This window comes from Halichoerus grypus, chromosome 5, assembly GCF_964656455.1.
Source record: "Halichoerus grypus chromosome 5, mHalGry1.hap1.1, whole genome shotgun sequence".
Lineage (NCBI taxonomy): Eukaryota > Metazoa > Chordata > Mammalia > Carnivora > Phocidae > Halichoerus > Halichoerus grypus.
This window is the reverse complement of record NC_135716.1, coordinates 167381929-167396366: the sequence shown is the minus strand read 5'-3', so window position 1 is coordinate 167396366 and position 14438 is coordinate 167381929. Positions and strand designations below refer to the sequence as shown.

The 14438-nt window shown below is 43.6% G+C and overlaps 1 protein-coding gene across 5 annotated transcripts in view; it reads left to right on the top strand.

Moving 5' to 3' along the window:
• The first annotated feature begins 394 nt into the window (after nt 1–394).
• WDTC1 (WD and tetratricopeptide repeats 1) overlaps nt 395–14438 on the top strand; it is a 64895-nt gene continuing 50851 nt past the window's right edge. For 3 of the 5 annotated variants that reach the window (XM_036116461.2, XM_036116459.2, XM_078073593.1), the window contains exon 1: nt 395–702. The gene's annotated coding sequence lies outside the window, so the exon portion shown is untranslated. The remainder of the gene's footprint in view (nt 703–14438) is intronic. The other 2 variants (XM_036116462.2, XM_036116456.2) reach the window with 2 other exon arrangements.

The following is a 14438-nucleotide window of genomic DNA, read 5'->3' as shown; positions in this document are numbered from 1 at the left end:
GGGAGCATTTTCCTTGGATGTGGGGTGGGAGGTGCGTCAGGGTAACTAATGGCAACTGGGCGGGGTGAGCCCGCTGGGCAGGAGCTCTTCCACGGGGAAAAACTACGATTCCCAGGATGCCCCGGGGCTTAGCCCGGCTTTCCCGCCTGCCCACTGGCTGCGGGTCCGACGAGCGCAGGAGCGGATTGGTTGCGGCGGTGCGGGGCTCCCCCACTAGCAGGTTAGTAGGCACCGCCGGCAGCAGACGTTGACCGGGCGCGCGGGGCGGGGGAGGGGCCCGGCTAGCCATTCTGGAAACCGCCGGACGCTCTCTCCGTAGCGTAGCCGCCGGCTGTGAGGCGCGGGGCGGGGGCGGAGACTGCGTGGCGCAGGCGCGGTGCTGGGCTTCTCCTGGGTCCCCAGACAGCTGGAGGAGATAAACAGAGGAGGAGGAGGGAGGGGAGTGCGTGTGTGAGAGCGCGCGAGGGAGTGTGAGTGTGTGTGAGCGCGGGTGTGAGGCGGTGCGCAGGGGCGGGCGGAGGCGCTGTCCGGCCCCGGCCAGGCGCCGGGCGGGGAGCATGGGAAGGGGCTAGAGCTGCCCGGGCCCCCCAGCCCCCTCCCCGGGATCCGCGCCCCCCCCTCCCGGGAGAGGGGCCGGGCCCCCCGGACGGACATGGGCTCCTGAAGTTGCGCCGCCGCTGGTCCTGGGAAGAGGCCTGACAGGTACTGGTAGCCACCGCCCCCTGCCCTCGCCGGGCGCCGAAGCGAGAACCGGTTCCCGCAGTCCCGGCACACGGGCCGCCCGCTCTGGGCCAGCCGCAGCCCTGCCGGCCCGGGGGGCCTGAGGCCGCCAGCCTCGGGGCTCCGAGGTGTCCCGAGAGGGGGCAGGCCTCGCTGGGGCGAAGGGCAGAGTGGGCCGGGGGCGGGGTGGGGATGGAGGGCTGGCCGGGACCTGGGTGGTGGGGGAGGCTCTGGGAGTCCAGGGAGGCTTTGCCGAGGGAGAGGTGGAAGTCGTCCCATCACGGGACTTTTTTGCGGAGTTTTTGTTTGACATCTGATCTGGCGCCGGTCTCAGGAAGAAGGGGGCAGGTGGAAATGCCGGGAGGGCTACGTTGACCTGACCTGCTCTCTTAGTTTCCTGCTCTCCTGCTCTCGCTCTGTCTCGCTCGCTCTCGCTCTCGCGCTCTCTCTCTCGCTCGCTCTCCCGCTCTCTTTCTCTGTGAGAGAGAGAGAGTGTGTGTGTGTGCGTGTGTGTGTGTCCGTCCCTCCGTGGCCAGGCTTCTTGCAGCCGCAGATGCCTTCAGTGGCCCATCCTGGCACCAAGCTCAACTCTGCTAAGGTGTTTCCACCATGCGACTGTAACGCCCTTACAGAGGGCCTTTACTTGGGAACGGGCTATTCAGGACCCACTTCAACGGGAAATAGGAAGTGTCGAATAGAAGAGAGACTGTGAACCAGCAGGATCCAATTCTTGTCACTGAAAGCTGCAGTGGGACGCCCCCTTGCCAGCCAGATTGAATTTGCTTAGTGACCTCTGACTCTCCTCTGTAGGTGTACCACCAGGGTCTCTAGAAAAGAGGTATCAGGACTTAATGACTAAAGTCTAACTGCCTAATTTGACTATTTTCCTCAAAGTCCTTTTCTTCTGTGACTTTAAAAAAAAACTTCCTGAGGTAGTGGTAGAGCAACTTTAAAGTTTTCCTCTTAAGTTTGAGTTTAGAAACCTGATAGGGTGTCTATAACTTCCCCATTCTTCCCAAGGATGGGGTAGATGATCAGGGTAAAGTGGCAGTTAAGCGTTCCCTTTTAACAAAGCCTTAAACAGTTCTGAGAAGAAACTATTCAGACACCACCAGACTCAAAGACACTATGAAATCTCTGCCTAGGGCACAGGTATGCCTAGTGGTCTGAACGAAGCTTTTCTGTACCTTCCAGTCCCTCCTGAGTGGCTAGTGTCTTCACTAAATGAAGGAACCACTTAAGGCTATTTCTGGATGGAATTGAAACTTGTCTGCTGAGTATAATAACTGGATCCTCTAGCACAGACCAGGGAGTAACTAGAAAGGCTCGTTTGGGCTGACTCTTGAGACTTAACAATGGATCTTCATTGCAGGTTGTTGTGTTTCATTGGCAGATGGAAAAACCTTTTCTGCCATAGTTTGTGTTCCTGCTGCTTTAATACTGGGGTATTTTGACCTATTTGGGGGCACTTATGTTCAAGCCACCTGTCAATTTGTAGAAGCAGTGCTTTGGGTCAACTCTGAAGAATAATAGAACAACAATTCATATTTCTACCTGAGACTCCTTCCCTTGCAGTTAATGAAAGAGAATACGTGTAATGATTATGGTGATGGTATTAACATTGGCGATTTGCCACTTAGGGATTTTAGAGTTGTCATGCAGCTGACAAATTTTCTAGCTGGAAGGAACTCAGTAGTGACTCATGGGACATCATATTAGGGTTTTTTCACATACCTAGACTTCAGGACCTGGAAGGATACAACTGAAAATCTTAAAGCCCTCTGCTAAGTATCTTTGGACTTTGAGGGGCCAACTGCTGCAAAGACCCAGAACTATGACTTCAATAATTTTTAAATTATTTTCTAAATATTTTCTTCTCTCCTTTTTGAATTAGGGAATGTGGCCCACATGTGCAGTCCTGGGTCTCAAAGAAGGAATCATAAACAACATGTAATATGGTGATACTTACCTTTCTTTTGGGTCACTGATTGAATGATCCTGATTCCTTTCTTCTTTCATCCTTACCTTTCTGGATTCCACTTCATCTTTGGGCTGCCATTGCAGAGAGACTCACATAACTCCTTGGCTTCAAAAGCACAACCCTTGGCAAGTTCCATCAGAAACTAACTTTGGCTAACTTTGAGAGATATTTACTAATTAGAATACATTCTAAAAAGTGACTGACATTTATTGAGGGCCTGGTATCTATTGGGCTGTGTACTAGCTAGTATTTTACTTTATCTCATTTAGCGCTCATAACTGCTCTGTGAGGCAAAAATCATTTTCCCTATTATACATATGAAGATACGAGTACAGAGAGGTTAAATAACTTGCTTAAGGTCACACTGCAAATATGGGAAAGGTTTAGAATTCCAACCAGGGCCTGTCTCCTTTGGGGCTGTGATACATGAAGAGTTGAAAGGACCAAAGCTAAGAGCCTGGGGGAACACGATACCTGCCTTCAAGTACTTGAAGAACTGTCGTGTAGAAAGGGAACTGGACTTTCTCTCTGTGATTCTGGAAAGCAGCACTAGGATCAAGGGATGGAAATTCCAAGACGGGAGATGTTGGCTTGGTAGGAGAGAATTTGGCTTTCTTTCTTTTGTTTTTGTTTTTGTTTTTGAGAATTTGGCTTTCTAAAAGCAAAATGGGCCACCTTGTGAGGGAATGAGTGTATTCAAGCAGAGGCTTTGCCACTTCTTATCAAGGATTTGGTAGAGGAGTTCATACTTAATGTAGGTAATTGGACTAAGTAGTCTTTCAGTATTTTAAACCCTATTATTATATGGAAATGATGTCAAACTCCTGTCGTATTGATCTATGAAAAAACTAACCCATATTGCATATTTGCTGTGTGCCAGGCACTTGTTGGACACTTTTCCTACAATATTTCATTTAATCCTTAGATCCCTATGAGGTAGGAATTATCATTATCCCCACTTTATGTATGTACTTATTTGTTTGTCAGAGAGAGAGCACAAGCAGGGGGGGCAGTAGGCAGAGGGAGAAGCAGGCTCCCCACTGAGCAAGGAGCCCAATGTGGGACTTGATTCCAGGACCCTGGGATCATGACCTGAGCCAAAGGCAGACACTTAGCCAGCTGAGCCACCCAGGCATCCCTCATTATCCCCACTTTACAAATGAGGAAACTGAGGCTCCAGAAAGTTAAAAAAAAAACAAAAAACAAAAAACAACTAACCTGTAGTTTACACAGCTAGTAGTAGGACTGATATTTGAACCTTTGTCTGTACCTTCTTAGCTGTGTAACGTAGGGTAAATTATGTGTCCTCTCTAAACTATATTTCCTCATGTGTGAAATGACGTTTTTGATAGTACCTTCCTTACAGTGGGTTTATGAGTACTACATGATGTAATATACACTTCTCACTAGACCTCACTGATTGCCCTTGAGAGCCCAGGTTTGGGGTAAAGGGGTACTGCTTTGTTTCTTTAGGGTGAATTCAGGCCTGACACACCCTGATAATTCTGGGGTTCATTCTTTGTACTATTTGTAATAGCTGCCGACTCCTTGAAGGGCTTTGTGGCATTAGTGACTAATACCTTACAAACTTGAGGCCTGAATAAGAGGAGGGTTCAGCCAATAGGTTGGAGTATAGGAGGCAGTGTCAGAGGCCTTGTGGAAAAAAAAGTCCTCACCCTATTATAGAGTCAGATTCAGGGAGCATTGTTTGCATTTTTATATTTAATGTCTTATTTTAGGATGAACAAGGTCACAATTGCTAGAGCTGTGATAGAGCTGGATGCCAAGAATAATAACCCTTAATCCTCCCTGTAGCCATCTGGGGAGGTATTAACCCCATTTTCTTGGAGAGTTGGGCAGAGCAGGATCAGACGTTACCCAGGTAGCTATTCAGGGGCTCTTGGGACGGTGGCAAAATTTTATCCTTGTTCATAACCCCCAGATTTTATTTTCAGAAAGCACAAAACTGCCTCTCCATGTACCTTTAGAGAGCCTTTCTTAGAATGAGAGTCAGGCATTTCTGGTCTTGGAGTTTCATCAGTTGAGACCTGAGTATTTGGGTGCCGGTAGCTTACCTGGTTCCTTCTTGAGTCAGACATCTGGATGTAACACAGCTGCAATTGAATTGGAAAGGAAGCATTTCCACACTGATTGACTTAGTTTTCCTTAACCTCTCTGCTAGGAGGAAAGTTGGAGGGGAGGGTGAAACTTCAAAGGCTTCCCTATGAGACATACTTTGAATTGTGGCAGAATTTGGAAAGCTGCAAGTTAAAGGCAAAATCCAAGACTGCAGATGCTCATAAATACAGTGAGAGAGGACAGCATTATCAAAGTATGCTCCTTTTCCTCTTTCTGTTCCCTTTCACTACCTTTAGGTAATTGTGGCCCTAGGAGAAAGCAGATAAATTAGCTGTAATCACTGAAAAGCAGCGTTCTGAAAACATCAAGAAAAATTTTTCACAAAGCATGAATGGCAATACAGAACCCATTCATGTAGAGAAGCCATTGAGGTGAGTTTTCATCCAGGTTTTCCCACAAAGTGAAGCATTTCTTAGGATAGACTTCCACAGAGAAAGCTTTAGTCAACCCCCTATGGAATCATTTGAGCCAGGAGCCTCGAAGATGGCAAAGAACTTTTCCGAAGATGTTTTGTTGATGGGCCTATCCTACCAACCAAACCTTTCCCAGATGCTGTCCTTGTGCCAGCTTAGTCCATGACCCCAAAATACGCTCAGGAAATTTATGTTTGAGACTGGCAGAGTCAAGGTGATTTTGATTCCTTAGCTTAATTTTAAGGAATGCTAAGAGCTTCTTTTAGGTAAGACTGCTTGCACATGATCTGATTAAAGATAGTAACAGTTTTTTAGTAGCTAGTGACCTGGGTCTTAGAATTAAACTATCTAGTTTGACTCTCCATTTAATAACTGTAACTTGAGGCAAATTAACTTCTCTGCACCTCAGATCCTTCATCTGTAAAGTGAGGATAATAATAGTACCTGCCTCATAGGTTTATAAGGAATCTGTCAGGTAACACTTAGGAAATGCTTTGAATGTTCACCAAATATTTTTTACCAGGCTTGGTATCAGGCATTTTACATGTGTGGCTCTTCACTCTGTGAAAGTAGGCATTATCGTCCTTGTTTTGCAGATTAGGAAGCTGAGGTTTAGAAATGCAGTCACACAGAAAATAGGTGGCAGAACTGGGATTTGAACCTTAGGTGTGTCAGACTCCAGCGCCCAACTCTATTTTACTATGCTACTTCCAATGACCTTTATGCTTTGGAAGTTTTCTCTTCTATAGGATTGCTCCAGTAGGTAAACCACTGCAAATAGAGTGAAAGGAAACTTGCATACATCTTTTGCGTAATTCAGAATGTTGAAAGAGGGCCAGTGGTCACTCCTGCTGGGGAGAGGCATAATGTTCAGAGGAAAAAGAATACAGATGATTGGGGTTCCATCTCCACTCTACTTCTCCTAGCGGTGTGTCCTTAGAATCATGGGATAGCAGCATTGGAAGAGGTTTTGTAACTCATCTCAAAGTCTACCTCTCATTTTACAGCTGGGGAAATAGTCTGAGAGAGTGAAATGCCTCATATAGGGTCTTTCAGCTAGTTAGAGGCAGAGGCTTGCCTGGAGCACAAGACCCTAGATCCTGGACCAGTCCTTATTCCTCAGTACCACATAGCACTGTGCTTCAGTTCTCCCTTGTTAAAAGGGATGATAATTTCTAGCTTCCTCACAGGATTGTTGTAAAGTTCGAGTTAAAGGTGTGAATGAAAGCACTCTGATAGGTATAAAGCACTGTATGTATGCAAGATAGTCATGCTGTCATTCATTCAGCACGTACTTCTTGGCACCTGCTAAGCCTGTATTGGAGACCTAGGAGGGTCAGTAGATGAATCAGATGAAGAGCTGGCCCTCAGAATGCTTTTAGTCTTTTAAAGAAAAGAGAAGCCACAAAAATAATTATAGTTCAAGGCAGGAGACAGACGAAGGAAAGGGTGAGAACTAAATTTTCCTAAGTTCTGATTTTGAGGCAGAGGAAAGAAGAAAAGGGTTTGGGGACTTTTCTTCTTTAAAATTGAGATATAATTCATATGCCATAACGTTTACCCTTTTAATGCATATAATTCTGCCTTTTTTAATATATCTAGAAAGTTGTGCAACCATCACCACTATCTAATTCCAGAATATTTTCATCATGCCCCAAAGAAACCCATACCCTTTAGCTATCACCACCACCCCAATCACTCCCATCTTCTTCCTCAATTCCAAGCAACCATTAGTCTGCTTTCTGTCTCTGTAGCTTTTGCTGTTCTTGACGTTTCATATAAATGGATTCATATAATATGTGGCCTTTTGTGACTTCTTTCAAATAACAATGTTTTCAAGTTTCATCCCTGTTGTAGCATGAATCAGTGCTTCATTCCTTTTTATAGCTGGTTAATATTCCATTTTATGGATATATCACATTTTACTTACCCATTTATGGACATTTATCCATCGGTGGACATTTGGGTTGTTTCTACTTGGGGCTATGAACATTCATTTATGAGTTTTTATGTAGACTTACGTTTTTCATTTTTCTTGGGTTATACCTAGGAGTGAAATTTCGTATGGCAACTCTATGTTTAACCTTTTGAGAAGAGACCTTTCTTTCTTTCTTTCTTTCAAGAGGGAGAGAGGGGCAGGGAGGGACAGAGGGAGAGGTAGAGAGAATCTTAAGCAGGCTCCATGCTCAGCATGGAACCCCACGTGGGGCTTGATCTCACGACCCTGAGATCATGACCTGAGCCAAAGTCGAGTCAGACACTTAATTGACTGAGCCACCCAGGCATCCCGCTGAGAGGAGGCTTTTCTTAAACAGTTTTTTCTTGTTGCAAATAATATTGTCACTCACATTGATTAAGTATTTACAGTGTGCCAGTTATCGCATATAATCTGCACAACAATTCTGAGGTAGGTGCTATTACTATCTTCATAAAAAATAGCCAGTATTTCTTGAGCACTTACCACATGCCAGGTATTTGCTAAGTGTTTTTATAATGCATTGTCTCATTAATGTTCCCAATAACCCTATGGGGTAGAAATTATTACATATACCTACATGGCAGGTAAAAAACAAAAAACCTAGGAACTTAAAGGTAAATAATTTTACCCAAGATCACACAACCTAGTGTATAGTAGAGCCAGATTCAGACTCAGGTTTCTTTCAGTTCAAAGCAGGTTCCTAATGGCTATTTCTATATTATTATAAAAACAATAAATGTTCACAATAGAATACGTGGAAAGTACAGAGGAACAGGAAAAAATATATATATATCACCTGTTATCTTACCAGAGAGAAGACCACTGACACATTTTTGATGCATATCCTTTTTTTTTTTTTAAGATTTTATTTATTTGAGAGAGAAAGTACAAGCAGGGGGAGGGGCAGAGGGAGAGGGAGAAGCAGGCTCCCTGCATGCAGGTGGGGCTCAATCCCAGGACCCTGGCTGGGATCATGACCTGAGCGGAAGTCAGAAGCTTAACTGACTGAGCCACCCAGGCGCCCTGATGCATATCCTTTCTTTCTTTCTTTGTTTATTTTTTTTAAAAGATTTTATTTATTTGAGAGAGCGAGCACACAAGCGGGGTGGGGGGGGGCAGAGGCAGAGGGAGAAGCAGGCTCCCCGCTGAGCAAGGAGCCCGATGCGGGACTCGATCCCAGGACCCTGGGATCAGGACCTGAGCAGAGGCAGACGCTTAACCGACTGAGCCACCCAGGCGTCCCCTTTCTTTGTTTAAAGATTATATTTATTTGTCAGAGAGAGCACCAGCAGGGGGAATGGCAGACAGAGGGAGAAGCAGGCTCCCTGCTGAGCAGAGTCCGATGTGGGACTCGATCCCAGGACCCTGGGATCATGACCTGAGCGGAAGGCAGCGGCTTAACTGAGCCAGCCAAGCAACCCCCGATTCATATCCTTCTTGTTGTAACATTGTAGATATGTACACTTTTTGGTTTGTCTCTTTTTCCCCCCAAGGCTAAGATGGCCATAGATATGTCTTAAACCTGATTTTTTTAACTATATATGATTAATGGTTTTCTATTTCATTAATCAGTCTTCCATGTTTTGAATGACTGTAATAGGAAAGAAAGATTTTTATTTTTTTATTTTTAATTTTTTTAAATTTTATTTATTTGACAGAGAGAGACACAGCGAGAAAGGGAACACAAGCAGAGGGAGAGGCAGAGGGAAAAGCAGGCTTCCCACTGAGCAGGAGCCCAATGCGGGGCTCGATCCCAGGACCCCAGGACCATGACCCAAGCTGAAGGCAGATGCTTAACAACTGAGCCACCCAGGCGCCCCGAATTTTTAAAAGGACTTTATTAGAGGGGCACCTAAGTGGCACAGTTGGTTAAGCATCTGAGTCTTGGTTTTGGCTCAAGTCATGACCTCAGGGTCATGAGATCAAGCCCTGCATCAGGCTCCACACTCAGTGCAGAGTCTGCTTGAGATTCTTCTTCTGCCCCTCCTGTTCGTGCACTCTCTCTCTCTCTAAAATAAATAAATAAATCTTTTTTTTTTTTTTAAAGGAGTTTATTAGAGAGAATTCCAAATACATACGAAGTAAACAGAATATTGAACCCCCATATATCTGTCATCCTATTTCAATAACTCAACATTCTGCCATTCTTATTTTATCCATACCTCCTGTGCTTTCCACCTCCATTCTATTTTTTAAGTAAAATTTACAAATATTAAAATTCATTAATCTTTTTTTAAAATATTTATTTATTTGACAGAGAGAGATAGCGAGAGCAGGAACACAAGCAGGGGGAGTGGGAGAGGGAGAAGCAGGCTTCCTGCCGAGCACGGAGCCCGATGTGGGACTCGATCCCAGGACCCTGGGATCATGACCTGAGCCGAAGGCAGACGCTTAATGACTGAGCCACCCAGGTGCCCTAAAATTCATTAATCTTGATTGTGCAGTTTTGACAAATGGGTATACTCATGTAACCCATATCCCCAATACCCATGTAACCATACTCCCGTCACTATAAAGAACCTTTCTATCACTCTAGAAAGTTCTCAGGTGTCCTTTACTTGTCAGTCTCCACCCAGGCAACACTTTTTTTTTTTTTTTTACTGCATTTTTGCCTATTCTAGAACTTCATATACATTTGACTCTTGAACAATGTGGGGGTTAGGGGCACCAGCCCTGCCCCCCCATGCAGTCAGAAATTCGCATATAACTTTTGACTCCCCAAAAACTTAGCTACTAATAGCCTACTGTTGACCAGAAGCCTTACTGATAACAATTGACACATATTTTAAGTATTATAAACTGTATTCTTATAATCAAGTAAGCTAGAGAAAAGGAAATTTTATTAAAGTCATAAGGAAGAGAAAATACATTTACAGTACTATACTGTATTTATTGAAAAGAATCCATGTATAAGTGGACCCACAGTTCAAACGTGTGTTGTTCAAGAGTCCAGTGTAAATGGAATCATACAGTATGTACTTTTTTTTTAAGATCTCGCTGTGTCTCTCTCCGTCAAATAAATAAAATCTTAAAAAAAAAAAAAAGATTTTACTTATTAGAGAAAGAGAGAACGTGAGCCAGGGAGGAGCAGAGGGTGAGGGACATGCTGACTCCACACTCTGAGCACAGAGCCTGACATGAGGCGGTCTCACGACCCTGAGATCACAACCTGAGCCGAAATCAAGAGTCAGACACTCAACCAACTGAGCCACCCAGGCGCCCCCAAGTATGTACCTTTTTATGTCTGGCTGCTTTTGCTCAGAATCTGTGAGATTCATCCATATTATTACCTGTATCAGTAGTTCCTTTTAAAAAATATAATAACTTCGGGGCACCTGGGTGGCTCAGTCGTTAAGCGTCTGCCTTCGGCTCAGGTCATGATCCCTGGGTCCTGGGATCGAGTCCCGCATCGGGCTCCCTGCTCCGCAGGAAGCCTGCTTCTCCCTCTCCCACTCCCCCTGCTTGTGTTCCTGCTCTCGCTGTGTCTCTCTCTATCAAATAAATAAAAATCTTAAAAAAAAAAAAAATAATAACTTCATTGGGATATAATTCACATACCATACAGTTCACCCTTTTAAAGTATACAATTCAGTGGTTTTTAATACTCTCACAGACATGTGCAACAATCACTAGTCAATTTTAGGACATCTTCATCACCTCAAAAATAAACATCAAACCACAATGAAATATCACTTCATACCCACTAGGATAGCTATAAATAAATTTTTTTAAAAAAACAAGTATTAGTAAGGATGTGAAGAAATTGGAATATTGTACATTGCTGCTGAAATTGTAAAATGGTGCAGCCGCTATGGAAAACAGTTTGGCAATTCCTCAAAAAGTTAAACATAGAATTACCATATGACTCAGCAGTTCCACTCCAAGGTATATACACAAAAGAATTGAAAACAGGTGGTCAAATAGATACTTGTATACGAATGTTCATAGCAGCACTATTCACAACAGCCAACCATTGAATGGATAAACACTATGTGATATAGCAGTGCAATGGAATGGTATTCAGTCATAGAAAGGAACGAAGTACTGATACGTGCTACATGGGTGGACCTCAAAATATCATGCTAAGTGAAAGAAGCCAGTCACAAAAGGCCACATATTGTAGGATTTTATTTATATGAAAAATCTAGAATAGGTAAATTCATAGATGCAGAAAGTTAATTGGTGGTTGCCAGATACCGGGGGGGGGGGGGGGGGGGGGGCGGCGGGGGGAGGAAGGAAGAGGGACTGATTACTTAATAAGTATGAGGTTTTCTTTTGGTGCAATGGAAATGTTTTGGAATTACCTAGAGGTGGTGGTTGCATAACATTGTGAGTGTACTAAATACCACTGAATTGTACACTTTAAAATAGTTAATTTTATGTTATGTGAGTTTCACTTCAATTAAAAAAAAAAGGGAAACACATATCCTTTAGCAATCACTACTCTATACCCCATCCGTCCAGCCCCAAGGAACCACAAATCTTTCTATTCCTATAGATTTGCCTATTCTGGGCATTGCATGTAAGTGGAATCATAGGCATCCCTTGATTCTTGAAAGTTCACATTATGCCATTTCACTTTTACGAAAGACCTACATCAGCACCTTTTTTTGCTACCAAGGGAAATCCGAAGAGGATTTTTGCTTTTATGAAAAGGGTGAAAATCAGATATCATGGTCAGCATTTGTTTTGCAGTGAGCCCATTAGAGAGGCAGTGTACACCCTGAGCAGCGAGCGTGGCACCTCCCAGCTTCTCCCCTGGGAACTACACTCAGCTCAAGCCACCATAGCTTTGAACTGTGTCTGTGAGCCTCTGTGCTTTATCTCCATTTATTTTGGTCATCCGTTAGCAAGATGGTATCAGAAAAGCCTAAGAGAGGTTATTTTTGGGGTCTGGGAAAGCTCAAAAATTTTTCCATATAAACTAACGGTAATTGCTTCTTCACTTTATGTCATTGCAGCTTAGGATAGGTTTCATAGGAACGCTTTACTTTTGGATAGCAGGAGAAACCTGTATACGACATGTGGCCTTCTCTCACTCAGCATAATGTCTTCCAAGATTCATCCATGTTGTGACACGTATCAGCACATCACTGCTTATTACAGCCAGATAATATTCCATTGTATAGATATACCACATTTTGTTAGTCCATTCATCAGTTGATGGGCATTTGGGTTTCCACCTTTTAGCTATTGTGAATAATCCTGTATAACCCTTCTCATACACCCTGTTGTATGGAGTTCCTTTGTTTTTAACAAAGTCACCTTTTTCCTCCTGATCTTGCAATTCTAAGCCAGCAGAAGTGAGAACGTCATCCCACTCTCTGTGCCTCACCACCCTACAATGGAATCCCCAGTGTCAGCTTTGTTGCTCTGGTAGGGAAGGAAGTAAGGGAGAAATGTTGTAACCATGCCACTGAGCATAATCAGGAGCTCTCAAGTCTTACTAGAGTTCAGATTTGGCTAATAATGTCTGTTGAGCATCCACTGTAATCCAGGTACTATTTTGTACCTTCATATATATTTTACCATTTATTCCTCACAACAGCCAATTGAAGTAGATGAGCATCCCCATATTACACATGAGGAAATTGAAACTCAGAAAGGTTGAGTAACTTGCCTAAGTAGGTACTAATTGGTACAATGAGGGGCCTAGACTTCAGGCCCAAGTGCCTCAGTATTTTAAGTCTGCTTCCCTTTCTGCTACATTAACCAGAACCCAAATAAGGACTATGGCACACCTGAAATGGGTGGTTCCTCGTGTTTATTTGGATAGTACCATTCAATCTTTGGTTCCAGGTGAGTAATCTTTGCCAGGTGTGCTTTGTTCTAAGGCTTGTTAACCTCAGGCTATTATATTACTGGTACCCTTTGCATTATGAAGTAGATTAATTCCTCCAAATTGAGCTGTTAATTGAATTTTCTTATTAACTTCCTTTGTAATACAGAGATCTGCCTATGGAAAAGTTTCCCAGTAGCCTCAGTTAAAAGTTTGTGGAGTTTGTGGAAGGGATAGGGTTAAGTGGCGACATGCTAGGCATTTTAGGCTCTAGGAGTATAGAATACATTTTGGGAGGAGTATCCTATGCATGGCAGCTCATATTTTCTTTATAACATTATGTCATATGTTTTCCCCTGTGCCTTAGGCATTTTTGTATTTTTCATATTCCCAACTCCCAGAAACTGGCTTCCTTCTCCCTCCTTTTATTGAGTGTCAACTAGAGTAGGCTTGCAGTATCCTCAGTGACAGCAGATGCCATTCCTAAACCTTTGTACTTTAGCTAGAGAGATTTTTTATTGAGCTTTCATGTTCTGCAAATTAGCCCTCAGTGTCATTAGAGCTTTAAGGGCAAACATAAGGGTATATTCAGTTCACTGTGTTATCCTTAGAATGAAGAATACACATTAAAAGTTGCTTGTGGGGGCGCCTGGGTGGCTCAGTCGTTAAGCGTCTGCCTTCAGCTCAGGTCATGATCCCAGGGTCCTGGGATCGAGCCCCGCATCGGGCTCCCTGCTTGGCGGGAAGCCTGCTTCTCCCTCTCCCACTCCTCCTGCTTGTGTTCCTGCTCTCCCTATCTCTCTGTCAAATAAATAAATAAAATCTTAAAAAAAAAAAAAAGTTGCTTGTGGTCTGTTACAGTCCTGGTTTTTTGCTGGTGATTTCCATGTCTCCTTTCCTGCTCTCCTGCCATATGTTTAGTTTGTGTCCCCCACTGTCATTTTTGTGCTTTCTTCTAAGATGTATGATAAATGAGTATAAATAAGATTTAATTTATTATTCCTATTCCTTCTGAATTTACTGTCCTCGCTGTTAATTTTGGTCATTTGGTTAAATTAGCCTTTTCCAGTCCATCTACGGTGTTATGGTCACAATAGCCTTGGTGCCATTGATACTCAATTCATGACAACTATGTTGTTTGCTCTTGAAGAGAAGGGTCTGTGTTTGGCTTGTTCTTTGCTGTATTTTCAAAGTCTAGTGTGGTGCTGGCATAATAGGCATTGAAAATGTTATCTTATGGATTCTTGAACTCACTTATTTCAGTCTTTTGCATCTCAGCAGAACTGCACATATAATTTGCATACTGCACCAGAGATAGAAATCCCCTTGCTACAGTCTTTTCTGGTGTTTAATCATAAATATATGACTTCCTTTCTTCAATTCCAAATGTCTCCATCATGTCATTCTGTATCTATGAGTTCTCTTTGT